The sequence below is a fragment of the Neofelis nebulosa genome, chromosome 8 (assembly GCF_028018385.1).
Source record: "Neofelis nebulosa isolate mNeoNeb1 chromosome 8, mNeoNeb1.pri, whole genome shotgun sequence".
NCBI classification, from domain to species: Eukaryota; Metazoa; Chordata; class Mammalia; order Carnivora; family Felidae; genus Neofelis; species Neofelis nebulosa.
The window spans coordinates 86,959,914-86,974,487 of NC_080789.1; the positions used below are offsets into that span (position 1 = coordinate 86,959,914).

A 14,574-nucleotide genomic window follows, 5' to 3' on the forward strand; every position below is an offset into this window, starting at 1 on the left:
CCCTAATGTGGAGCCCCAACTCACAAACTGCAAGATCATGACCTGAGCTGAAGTTGGAAGTTCAACTGACTGCACACTTTATTTTTATCTTCTATGTCTTCAACTGTATTTTTAGCAGTACCTATTTTCCCTTGTGCTCCTTTCAACTCATTTTGTTTTGTGAATGATTTTATATTTTCTCTTCTTTTCTGATTTCTCCCAGCTTATATTCTATCACTTTCTATTTCTTCACCAAACTTCTCAAACTCAAAGAATTATTAATATTACTGCTGTTAGTTAAATAAATGAGCCTATAAAAGAAATTGTGTTTCAAGTTGCATATGTGTCTGGGTATTCAGAGTAACGTCAAGGTATTCCAGATAATATGAGGAAATGTTGAGGAAAGAATGTTGTGTTACCACCTACAAATATAATTGTATAGTGGATTTTTGCTCAGGTGTTATCAAAGAGTGTATCCTGAAAATAGGGGCAATCAATGGATGAACCTTCTTATAATAGCTAATTCTGCTCTTATTGATAGTATATAGTAGAAGTGAGTTTTACTAGTATGTGTCATAAAGAGCAATGTCTAGTGAAGAGTTTGCTAATACAGTGCCTGGTAAGCCTCCTATGGTAAATAGGAAAATAAAGCCTAAGGCTCATAGTATAGCAGGGGATCATTCAATGTTGACTCCATGAAGGGTGGTGAGTCAGCTAAATACTTTTATTCCTGTGGAAATAGTAATGATTATGGTAGCTGATGTGAAGTATGCTCATATATCAATGTCTATTCCCAAAGTGAACATGTGGTGAGCTCATACAGTGAAACCTAGAAAGCCAATAGATATTATTGCTCAGACTATTCCTATCACTGCTCCATGTTCTTGTATTATAGAGGTAATTGCTTAGTTAAGATTTACTCATGTATGTTAAATATCTGGTGGTAATTTTTGTTTGCTCCTTGGTAACATTATTCTAGTGAGTGTTCTTGTTAGTTGATTTTCCTTTTCCTTTCTTCTTCTGCTTCTTCTCCTTCTCCATCTAGTACTTTATGTGACTCCTGAACAAATTTATTTTTTAAAATTTATCAGTGAAACAGATCATTTCCCCAGTTATTTGCAAGAGTTTTAGGGAGTGAGAGAGGACCAACACTTTGTGGCAGAATAGCTGGATAAGTAACCATAAGTTTTGTTTATTTGTTTAACAATATAAAACTCTCTCTTCCACTGCTATAGAGACAGATTGCTTCATTAAAAATGGCCCCTTTCTATGACTTCTCATTTGGCTTTGCCTTCAACAATATTTGGAACCAAACTGAATTCCTGCAGTTAATGCATGTTCCTTCTAACTATTATTGTAGACCTGGGATATAAGTTTTTGTACCTTTGTATGTGTGCCTCTGTTCCAGGAAATGTACTTTTATTTTGGATCTTTTGAGCTATACAGCTGCAGCATTCGCCCCAACCCCCTCTGTTTCTTTGTGAGCATTTGCCTGCTTGATCCTCATTGATTTTGAAAACTCTTTAACCTATTTTATGGTTTGGAGTTTTAACTGTCTTCTAGTTTTGCCAAAAACAATTTTAGTGTTTTGTTTCTCTTTTTCTTCATTGGTTTTGGATGATTTCCAGGAAAGGAAGGCAGAAATGCCAATTTTATGCCACTATTTTCAAACAGGATATTTCTATCTTAAATTTAGACATTCCTCATCCTTGCTTTCCTCCCCCCATTTACATTCTTCCTCTTTGTAATTTATCTGAGTTCATAGTCTCATCTGAATGAATTACTATCAAATTGTCATCTTTATCCCTGGCTTCTCTTCTTTTGATTATTCTCTCCTTTGCCTATTGTCATATTCACATGGATATTTCTAAGAAATCCCTTATATTACTGTCCTTCTCTATACTTTTATGTTCCTGATCTTAGTCAATGGCATCACAGTTCTCTCAGGTCATCTAGCTGAAAATCCTAGAATTAAATTTGTGTGCCTCTTTTTGTCCATTCTATATTCAAAATTTTTCCTACATCATCTTTTTCTTTTTATTTCCACTGTTATCACTCTAAACTGGACCCCACACGTAGATACTGCAAACTATTATTCTTGTATGCCTTATCCAATGCCAATTCAACCATACACTGTGTCAGAGTTAACTTCCTTAAATACATCTCATTGTGTTATTCTTTTCCTCAAAAACCTCCATGGCTTACCAACATACACATAAAAATCTCTTTGACCTTCCTTAAATTGACATCTGGACTGTCTACCAACATAAAATTGTTTCCTACGAATACTCTTCATTCCTTTATTACATAACTTTATCTTTTGTTCTTTACCTGGTAGGTCTATTTCTTCATCCTCATTTGCTGATATTCAAGGTTCTGCTTAATGAGGCAATTTCAAAATATCCACTTGTAGTTATTTGCTCCTTTCTCTACACTCTTAAAATTCTTTTTTTTATGCTTATTTTTTGCACACATTGTTGCATGTTGTGCATGTGTTTGCCTTCCCCATTCCTATCAATTCCTGAAACACAGGAACAGTGCCTTTTTCACATTATATTATCCATATCACATAATATATAGTACTTGCATAATGAATGTAATTTCTTGATTTGAATTTAAATAAGTTATGCTAACAGATATTTGTAGTATATCCTAGTGAATAAACATACAAAACTTATTTTTATATACAATAATTATATACATATCTTATATATAATTATATATATTGCTAATATAATATATTATATATAATAATATGTATTATATATATGTATTTTTTTTCTTTCTTTCTTCTTGGATTCTACTTTATTTGGTAAAACTCAGAAGCTAACAACCAATTCACTTCTCTCTGAGGAAGGCAGTTGACCAGAGACAAAAAGTGTTGCTTGGGCATCACCCAAGAAATATAAAACTATCTCCAGGTTTTATGCTCAGGCAATCCATGGCCTAGTGGTCAGGCCTCCAAATCCAAAGCTCTCAGAAGAAATAAAAGAGAGTAGAAGGGAGCTCTCATTTTGAGACAACAAAATCTTCTTGCTCCTCTTTTCCCCCACCCACAACCTGCCCATCCTGTAGCTTCAACAAAGATAATAGAAGACAAAGCATGAATGTGAGAGATAGACAGGCATACACACACACACACACACACACACACACAATTTTCTTTCTTTCAAAGAGCTACAAAATCCCTGCCTGGAAGGAAGACAATTGGCAACACCACTCAAGGCTTGGTGGTCCAAGGTGATCGTTGGAATCATGTGGAACTGATAAAATTAAGGGGAAAAAACATTTCACTGTCAGCTCACTTCCAGGTCTCCAGTGAACTGGTTTCAGTTTTAGGAAATCCTCATTTCTAAAAGAAGTGGACTGTGGCCTCTGGGGCAGCTGGTTTAGGGAAAGGCTTCCCATGATAAGGAAGTCAATGGTGGGAAATGGAGAATCAGGGTAGGAGGGCAAAGCCTTTGAGGAGAGTGTAGGAAAGGAGATCCTTGCCCTTGGATATTTATAAATAGATAATATATTATGATATATAATAAAATTATCAATATTATTTATTGTGTTATATAACATACACTTAAAATTTGTTTGAATTTTTATGTACTAATACAATATCTTTTAGTATTCCTTTAGTTTTTATTTTCCAGTATATATATTTTAAAAACCCCTGCATCTACCTTTCCAATGGTTTGAAAAATTTGCATGGTGAGGTGTATGTATCCTGGTTATCAGGAGATTTAACGCTTTTTAACTTGTTATGGTGTTTACTGTCCTTCCTCTGCAACATATTACTAATTGATAGGTATTCTTTCCATTTATTTCTCAAAGCACCAATAGCACAAGGTTGTTGTAGATTTCCTGAGTTTTAATGACAGTTTGGGGTTATAGAACATTGTTAGAGTGCTCAGCACAAAAACTTCCCAGCCACCTCTGCCATATGGAAGTTATCACTGCACAACCTTCTTAGGATTCTCCTTGCTGATTTCTTGCTCATCTATTCCTCCCAATCCTCAACTATTTTGCAAGATACTTCTCCATAATTCCATAACTCCCAAAGTAGTTATCTATTTTACCTTCCAGGAAAAGATTCAAAATTCTTGTTGCTTTATATATCAAGATGCTTTTATTATTTTTTAAAAATTTTTTTTAACGTTTATTTATTTTTGAGACAGAGAGAGACAGAGCATGAACAGGGGAGGGGCAGAGAGAGAGGGAGAAACAGAATCTGAAACAGGCTCCAGGCTCTGAGCTGTCAGCACAGAGCCCAACGCGGGGCTCGAACTCACGGACCATGAGATCATGACCTGAGCCAAAGTTGGACGCTTAACCGACCGAGCCACCCAGCGCTCCAAGATGCTTTTAGTAGGTACAGAAAACCCTATGCAAAATGGCTTAAGTCACAAATGTTTATTACCTCATACATGAAGTACAGAGGTAGGGAGGTTCTAGCTGGAGTTAAAGGTTAATGACACCATAAAGTACCCTGGTTCTTTAGAGTTTGTTTTTCTTATCTACAATCCTTAGTGTATTGGTTCCTTTTCCAGGCTACCTCTCTTCACAAAATATCTGCAGCAGTTCTCAGCATCATAAACACAACATTGAGAAGTACAGAGAGATTGTCTCCTCCAGTTTCTTATTCTTAAGGGAAGAGAAATCTTTCCCAGAAGCCTCCACTCAGAACTCCCTCACATACCTATAGGAAGCCCCAGCCCTCATGCATCACTGACTTAGATAGGCAAGATTTACTTCTGAGTTAGGGATATGCCCACTTTTGCATAGGAATTCAAATTCTCAAAATATTGTAAGCATGGAAGAAGTAGGGAATTAATTTTGTATAGGCAACCAATAGTGCTTGCATACTTCATTATGCATTACAATTTAATACTTTCTGTTCTTTAAATTTTTTCTGCCTAAAAAGATCGATGGGGGAAACTCATCTTTATAATCATACCAATATAGTGAGGTATCTTCTCTAAAGAGAAGTGCAGTTTTTTTGTTTGCTTATTTTGTTTTGTGAGGAATTCTGCTTTCTTGGGCTCATCAGCTCAACCTGCAGCAATTAGCTATTACACAACATGTTTTTTCTATCTTATGATTTTTTAATTTTTAATTTGTCTTCAATTTTGCAAGGTCTTAGTGAGAGCATATATAGGTCTTTAAAATTAGTCTATTTATTTATTTATTTATTTATTTATTTATTTATAAATGTTTATTTATTTTTGAGAGAGAGAGCATGCATGTATGGGCACATGAGCTGGGGAGGGGCAAAGAGAGAGGGAGACAGAGAATCCAAAGTGGGCTGTTTGCTGACAGCAGGGAGCCCGATGCGGGGCTTGAACACATGAACTGTGAGATCATGACCTGAGCCCAAGTTGGGCACTTAACTGGCTGAGCGACCCATGTGCCCCCCCTTTTTAAAGTTTATTTATTTATTTTGAGAGAGAGAGACAGTAAGGGAGGCGCAGAGAGAGAGGGTGAGAGAGAATCCCAAGCAGGCTCCATGCTGTCAGCACAGAGTTTGACAAAAGGGGTCAGTCTCCCTACCCTGAGATCAGCACCTAAGCCAAAGTCAAGAGTTAGACTCCCAACTGACTGAGCCGCCCAGAAGCCCCTAAAATTGTCTCCTTTTCATCAGGCAAATTTCCTTTTTCTTGTTGTAAGAATCAGAAAGAGAACTAGTGTCAATGGAGTATTGGGTTTTTGGCTTCATTGCCTTAACATCAATTAACACTTTGCCTTGGCTCTTAACCTAGTAGTGATGAGGCACAGAAAACCACTGGATTACTTCAAGAAATTTATTCTGCCTGGTTTATATAATCTTGACTACTTAAATCCATGATAAATATCCTCTTTGAATGTACAAATAATGAATACAGCTAATAACTTTAACATTTGCTTATCACTATATCTTAAAGATGCATCAAATGTATATTTTTCAACGTCAATATATTTTAGTATCACATTAGTGTTTTCAAAAGATATTTTATGTTGTCTTGATAATATACCAGGTGGCATAAAGGTCAAAACTCCAAAGACTGGGGTTTAATGACCATGTCTGTATATATTTTTTCTTTTATAATACATAATCTCAAGACCTTGAATGTCATAAATGTCATCGGCTATTTCAATTTTAAGGGATACAAAATAAAAAGTAAACTGAAAAAAATTAGTATTCATGAGATAATACAAATCTGGAGGAATGTAAAATGTAATCCCATAGCCAGATTATACTTTTCTCACAAATCTTGCCAAAAATATGTGTGAATTATTTGATTATCATATGTAAGAAAAGACAACCAAATTAGGAGTCTTGTTTGCTTAAGGTTTAAGTAGAAACCAATTCAATTCAATGTGCACTTACTGAGAATGTATATAAGATATGTAAGCAATATAAAGATGATAAAGTACTTAGAGTTTAATTAACAAGCTGATACAAAAAATCATTTTAATTTATGTTACCTAAATCAAATTATAAACTTATTAGTATTACTTATATTTATAAATTATATATAGATCTTTTTATATACAGACTTTATATTTCATTATGTCAGATCCTATCACCAACATGATCTGCTATCAACTAATTTTGATTTGCTGTTGGAAGCCCTGATCACAACAGAAGAAACTCCAATGATACAAACATAACTAAGGATCCTACATTTAAAAACTCTTCAATAGAGTGCTTTGAATTCCTAAGAGGCAACAATAACCTACATTTTGAATTAAAAAATCAGAATTGGGGCGCCTGGGTGGCGCAGTCGGTTAAGCGTCCGACTTCAACCAGGTCACGATCTCGCGGTCCGTGAGTTCGAGCCCCGCGTCAGGCTCTGGGTTGATGGCTCGGAGCCTGGAGCCTGTTTCCGATTCTGTGTCTCCCTCTCTCTCTGCCCCTTCCCCGTTCATGCTCTGTCTCTCTCTGTCCCAAAAATAAATAAAAAACGTTAAAAAAAAATTAAAAAAAATAAATAAATAAAAAATCAGAATTGAGTTCCGGAAGATGGCGGCGTAGGAGGACGCTGGACTCACCGCGCGTCCTGCTGATCACTTAGATTCCACCTACACCTGCCTAAAGAACCCAGAAAACCGCCAGAGGATTAGCAGAACGGAGTCTCCGGAGCCAAGCGCAGACGAGAGGCCCACGGAAGAGGGTAGGAAGGGCGGCGAGGCGGTGCGCGCTCCACGGACTGGCGGGAGGGAGCCGGGGCGGAGGGGCGGCTTGCCGGCCAAGCAGAGCCCCCGAGTCGGGCTGGCAAAAGCGGAGGGGCCGGACGGACTGTGTTCCGACAGCAAGCGCGACTTAGCGTCTGGGAGGTCAGAAGTTAACAGCTCTGCTCAGAAAGCGGGAAGGCTGGAGGACAAAGGGAGGGAGAGCTGCTGAGCCCCCGGACGGCAGAGCTCAGCTTGGCGGGGAACAAAGGCGCTCGCCAGCGCCATCTCCCCCGCCCATCCCCCAGCCAAAATCCCAAAGAGAACCAGTTCCTGCCAGGGAACTTGCTCGCTCCGCGCAAACACCCAACTCTGTGCTTCTGCGGAGCCAAACCTCCGGCAGCGGATCTGACTCCCTCCCGCTGCCACAGGGCCCCTCCTGAAGTGGATCACCTAAGGAGAAGCGAGCTAAGCCTGCCCCTCCCGCCCCCGTGCACCTTGCCTACCCACCCCAGCTAATACGCCAGCTCCCCAGCACCACAAGCCTGGCAGTGTGCAAGTAGACCAGACGGGCCACACCACCCCACAGTGAATCCCGCCCCTAGGAGAGGGGAAGAGAAGGCACACACCAGTCTGACTGTGGCCCCAGCGGTGGGCTGGGGGCAGACATCAGGTCGGACTGCGGCCCCACCCACCAACTCCAGTTATACACCACAGCACGGGGGAAGTGCCCTGCGGGTCCTCACCACTCCAGGGACTGTCCAAAATGACCAAACGGAAGAATTCCCCTCAGAAGAATCTCCAGGAAATAACAACAGCTAATGAACTGATCAAAAAGGATTTAAATAATATAACAGAAAGTGAATTTAGAATAATAGTCATAAAATTAATCGCTGGGTTTGAAAACAGTATACAGGACAGCAGAGAATCTCTTGCTACAGAGATCAAGGGACTAAGGAACAGTCACGAGGAGCTGAAAAGCGCTTTAAACGAAATGCAAAACAAAATGGAAACCACGACGGCTCGGATTGAAGAGGCAGAGGAGAGAATAGGTGAACTAGAAGATAAAGTTATGGAGAAAGAGGAAGCTGAAAGAAAGAGAGATAAAAAAATCCAGGAGTATGAGGGGAAAATTAGAGAACTAAGTGATACACTAAAAAGAAATAATATACGCATAATTGGTATCCCAGAGGAGGAAGAGAGAGGGAAAGGTGCTGAAGGGGTACTTGAAGAAATTATAGCTGAGAACTTCCCTGAACTGGGGAAGGAAAAAGGCATTGAAATCCAAGAGGCACAGAGAACTCCCTTCAGACGTAACTTGAATCGATCTTCTGCACGACATATCATAGTGAAACTGGCAAAATACAAGGATAAAGAGAAAATTCTGAAAGCAGCAAGGGATAAACGTGCCCTCACATATAAAGGGAGACCTATAAGACTCGTGACTGATCTCTCCTTTGAAACTTGGCAGGCCAGAAAGGCTGGGCACGATATCTTCAGTGTGCTAAACAGAAAAAATATGCAGCCGAGAATCCTTTATCCAGCAAGTCTGTCATTTAGAATAGAAGGAGAGATAAAGGTCTTCCCAAACAAACAAAAACTGAAGGAATTTGTCACCACGAAACCAGCCCTACAAGAGATCCTAAGGGGGATCCTGTGAGACAAAGTACCAGAGACATCACTACAAGCATAAAACATACAGACATCACAATGACTCTAAACCCGTATCTTTCTATAATAACACTGAATGTAAATGGATTAAATGCGCCAACCAAAAGACATAGGGTATCAGAATGGATAAAAAAACAAGACCCATCTATTTGCTGTCTACAAGAGACTCATTTTAGATCTGAGGACACCTTTAGATTGAGAGTGAGGGGATGGAGAACTATTTATCATGCTACTGGAAGCCAAAAGAAAGCTGGAGTAGCCATACTTCTATCAGACAAACTAGACTTTAAATTAAAGGCTGTAACAAGAGATGAAGAAGGGCATTATATAATAATTACAGGGTCTATCCATCAGGAAGAGCTAACAATTATAAATGTCTATGCGCCAAATACCGGAGCCCCCAGATATATAAAACAGTTACTCATAAACATAAGCAACCTTATTGATAAGAATGTGGTCATTGCAGGGGACTTTAACACACCACTTACAGAAATGGATAGATCATCTAGACACACAGTCAATAAAGAAACAAGGGCCCTGAATGATACATTGGATCAGATGGACTTGACAGATATATTTAGAACTCTGCATCCCAAAGCAACAGAATAGACTTTCTTCTCGAGTGCACATGGAACATTCTCCAAGATAGATCATATACTGGGTCACAAAACAGCCCTTCATAAGTTTACAAGAATTGAAATCATACCATGCATACTTTCAGACCACAATGCTATGAAGCTTGAAATCAACCACAGGAAAAAGTCTGGAAAACCTCCAAAAGCATGGAGGTTAAAGAACACCCTACTAACGAATGAGTGGGTCAACCAGGCAATTAGAGAAGAAATTAAAAAATATATGGAAACAAACGAAAATGAAAATACAACAATCCAAACGCTTTGGGACGCAGCGAAGGCAGTCCTGAGAGGAAAATACATTGCAATCCAGGCCTATCTCAAGAAACAAGAAAAATCCCAAATACAAAATCTAACAGCACACCTAAAGGAAATAGAAGCAGAACAGCAAAGGCAGCCTAAACCCAGCAGAAGAAGAGAAATAATAAAGATCAGAGCAGAAATAAACAATATAGAATCTAAAAAAACTGTAGAGCAGATCAACAAAACCAAGAGTTGGTTTTTTGAAAAAATAAACAAAATTGACAAACCTCTAGCCAGGCTTCTCAAAAAGAAAAGGGAGATGATCCAAATAGATAAAATCATGAATGAAAATGGAATTATTACAACCAATCCCTCAGAGATACAAACAATTATCAGGGAATACTATGAAAAATTATATGCCAACAAATTGGACAACCTGGAAGAAATGGACAAATTCCTAAACACCCACACTCTTCCAAAACTCAATCAGGAGGAAATAGAAAGCTTGAACAGACCCATAACCAGCGAAGAAATTGAATCGGTTATCAAAAATCTCCCAACAAATAAGAGTCCAGGACGAGATGGCTTCCCAGGGGAGTTCTACCAGACGTTTAAAGCAGAGATAATACCTATCCTTCTCAAGCTATTCCAAGAAATAGAAAGGGAAGGAAAACTTCCAGACTCATTCTATGAAGCCAGTATTACTTTGATTCCTAAACCAGACAGAGACCCAGTAAAAAAAGAGAACTACAGGCCAATATCCCTGATGAATATGGATGCAAAAATTCTCAATAAGATAGTAGCAAATCGAATTCAACAGCATATAAAAAGAATTATTCACCATGATCAAGTGGGATTCATTCCTGGGATGCAGGGCTGGTTCAACATTCGCAAATCGATCAACGTGATACATCACATTAACAAAAAAAAAGAGAAGAACCATATGATCCTGTCAATCGATGCAGAAAAGGCCTTTGACAAAATCCAGCACCCTTTCTTAATAAAAACCCTTGAGAAAGTCGGGATAGAAGGAACATACTTAAAGATCATAAAAGCCATTTATGAAAAGCCCACAGCTAACATCATCCTCAATGGGGAAAAACTGAGAGCTTTTTCCCTGAGATCAGGAACACGACAGGGATGCCCACTCTCACCGCTGCTGTTTAATATAGTGCTGGAAGTTCTAGCATCAACAATCAGACAACAAAAGGAAATCAAAGGCATCCAAATTGGCAAAGATGAAGTCAAGCTTTCGCTTTTTGCAGATGACATGATATTATACATGGAAAATCCGATAGACTCCACCAAAAGTCTGCTAGAACTGATACATGAATTCAGCAAAGTTGCCGGATACAAAATCAATGTACAGAAATCAGTTGCATTCTTATACACTAACAATGAAGCAACAGAAAGACAAATAAAGAAACTGATCCCATTCACAATTGCACCAAGAAGCATAAAATACCTAGGAATAAATCTAACCAAAGATGTAAAAGATCTGTATGCTGAAAACTATAGAAAGCTTATGCAGGTAATTGAAGAAGATATAAAGAAATGGAAAGACATTCCCTGCTCATGGATTGGAAGAATAAATATTGTCAAAATGTCAATACTACCCAAAGCTATCTACACATTCAATGCAATCCCAATCAAAATTGCACCAGCATTCTTCTCGAAACTAGAACAAGCAATCCTAAAATTCATATGGAACCACAAAAGGCCCCGAATAGCCAAAGTAATTTTGAAGAAGAAGACCAAAGCAGGAGGCATCACAATCCCAGACTTTAGCCTCTACTACAAAGCTGTCATCATCAAGACAGCATGGTATTGGCATAAAAACAGACACATAGACCAATGGAATCGAATAGAAACCCCAGAACTAGACCCACAAACGTATGGTCAACTCATTTTTGACAAAGCAGGAAAGAACATCCAATGGAAAAAAGACAGTCTCTTTAACAAATGGTGCTGGGAGAACTGGACAGCAACATGCAGAAGGTTGAAACTAGACCACTTTCTCACACCATTCACAAAAATAAACTCAAAATGGATAAAGGACCTGAATGTGAGACAGGAAACCATCAAAACCTTAGAGGAGAAAGCAGGAAAAGACCTCTCTGACCTCAGCCGTAGCAATCTCTTACTCGGCACATCCCCAAAGGCAAGGGAATTAAAAGCAAAAGTGAATTACTGGGACCTTATGAAGATAAAAAGCTTCTGCACAGCAAAGGAAACAACCAACAAAACTAAAAGACAACCAACGGAATGGGAAAAGATATTTGCAAATGACACATCGGACAAAGGGCTAGTATCCAAAATCTATAAAGAGCTCATCAAACTCCACACCCGAAAAACAAATAACCCAGTGAAGAAATGGGCAGAAAACATGAATAGACACTTCTCTAAAGAAGACATCCGGATGGCCAACAGGCACATGAAAAGATGTTCAACGTCGCTCCTCATCAGGGAAATACAAATCAAAACCACACTCAGATACCACCTCATGCCAGTCAGAGTGGCCAAAATGAAGAAATCAGGAGACTATAGATGCTGGAGAGGATGTGGAGAGACGGGAACCCTCTTGCACTGTTGGTGGGAATGCAAATTGGTGCAGCCGCTCTGGAAAGCAGTGTGGAGGTTCCTCAGAAAATTAAAAATAGACCTACCCTATGACCCAGCAATAGCACTGCTAGGAATTTATCCAAGGGATACAGGAGTACTGATGCATAGGGGCACTTGTACCCCAATGTTTATAGCAGCACTCTCAACAATCGCCAAATTATGGAAAGAGCCTAAATGTCCATCAACTGATGAATGGATAAAGAAATTGTGGTTTATATACACAATGGAATACTACGTGGCAATGAGAAAGAATGAAATATGGCCTTTTGTAGCAACGTGGATGGAACTGGAGAGTGTGATGCTAAGTGAAATAAGCCATACAGAGAAAGACAGATACCATATGGTTTCACTCTTATGTGGATCCTGAGAAACGTAACAGAAACCCATGGGGGAGGGGAAGGGAAAAAAAAAAAAAAAAAAAAGAGGTTAGAGTGGGAGAGAGCCAAAGCATAAGAGACTGTTAAAAACTGAGAAGAAACTGAGGGTTGATGGGGGGTGGGAGGGAGGGCAGGGTGGGTGATGGGTATTGAGGAGGGCACCTTTTGGGATGAGCACTGGGTGTTGTATGGAAACCAATTTGACAGTAAATTTCATATATTAAAAAATAAATAAATAAATAAATAAATTTAAAAAATAAATAAATAAATAAAAATAAATAAATAAAAAATCAGAATTGAGTGAAATGAGATAGAAAATTCTATTAGTTTAACTAAGAACAATGTCCTGCAAACCTGAACCCAGTGTTCAGAAATCCCTGAAATCCCTGAAAAACACCTCCTGAAGAGCCAGGCCCTGGACAGTGTATGACCCTCCTTTAATATAGCAGGGCTCACAGGTGCAGAGCACACAACAAGCTTTTAAAATGCATAAGAGACAGAAAACTAGCCAAAATGATGAAACAAAAGAATTCTCCTCAAAGAAATTCCGGGAAGTAGTGACAGCTAACGAATTGATCAAAACTGATTTAAGCAATATAACAGAATAAGAATTTAGAATAATAGTCATAAAATTAATTACTAGGCTTGAAAAAAGCATAGAGGACAGCAGAGAATCTATTGCTACAGAGATCAAGGGACTAAAAAATAGTCATAATGAATTAAAAAGTGCTATAAACGAGGTGCAAAATAAAATGGAGGCGGCCACAGTGCAGATTGAAGAGGCAGAGGAGAGAATAGGTGAATTAGAAGATAAAATTACACAAAAAGAGGAGTCTGAGAAAAAAAGAGATAAAAAAAATCCAGGAGTACAAGGGGGAGAATTAGAGAACTAAGTGATGCAGTCAAACAGAATAATATCCGTATCATAGGAATTCCAGAAGAAGAAGAAGAAGAGAGAGAAAGGGGCTGAAGGTGTACTTGAACAAATCATAGCTGAGAACTTCCCTGATCTGGGGAAGAAAACAGGCATTGAAATCCAAGAGGCACAGAGATCTCCCTTCAGATGTAACTTGAATCAATCTTCTGTATGACATATCATAGTGAAACTGGCAAAATACAAGGATAAAGAGAGAATTCTGAAAGCAGCTAGGGATAAACGGGCCTTAACATACAAAGGTAGACACATAAGGGTAGCAGCAGACCTATCTACTGAAACTTGGCAGGCCAGAAAGGAATGGCAGGAAACCTTCAATGTGATGAACAGAAAAATTATGCAGCTTAGAATCCTTTACCCAGAAAGTCTGTCATCCAGAATAGGAGATATAAAGGTTTTCCCAAACAAACAAAAACTGAAGGAATTCATCACCACTAAACCAGCCCTACAAGAGATCCTAAGGGGACTCTATGAGTGAAATGTTGTAAGGACCACAAAGTACCAGAGACACCACTACAAGCATGAAACCTACATCATCACAATGACTCTGAACCCATATCTTTCAATAATAACACTGAATGTAAATGGACTAAATGCTCCAACCAAAAGACATAGGGTATCAGAATGGATAAAAAAACAAGACCTTTCTGTTTGCTGTCTACAAGAGACTCATTTTAGACCTGAGGACACCTTCAGATTGAAAGTGAGGGGATGGAGAACTATCTATCATGCTACTGGAAGCCAAAAGAAAGCTGGAGTAGCCATACTTCTATCAGACGAACTAGGCTTTAAATTAAAGGCTGTAACAAGAGATGAAGAAGGGCATTATATAATAATTACAGGGTCTATCCATCAGGAAGAGCTAACAATTATAAATGTCTATGCACCAAATTCGAGAGCCCCCAAGTATATAAAACAATCACAAACATAAGCAACCTTATTGATAAGAATCTTCTAATTTCAGGAGACTTTA

The 14,574-nt window shown here is 38.7% G+C and overlaps 1 pseudogene; it reads right to left on the bottom strand.

Moving 5' to 3' along the window:
* Window positions 1-246: 246 nt before the first annotated feature.
* LOC131483867 (cytochrome c oxidase subunit 1-like) overlaps window positions 247-14,574 on the bottom strand; it is a 51,290-nt pseudogene continuing 36,962 nt past the window's right edge.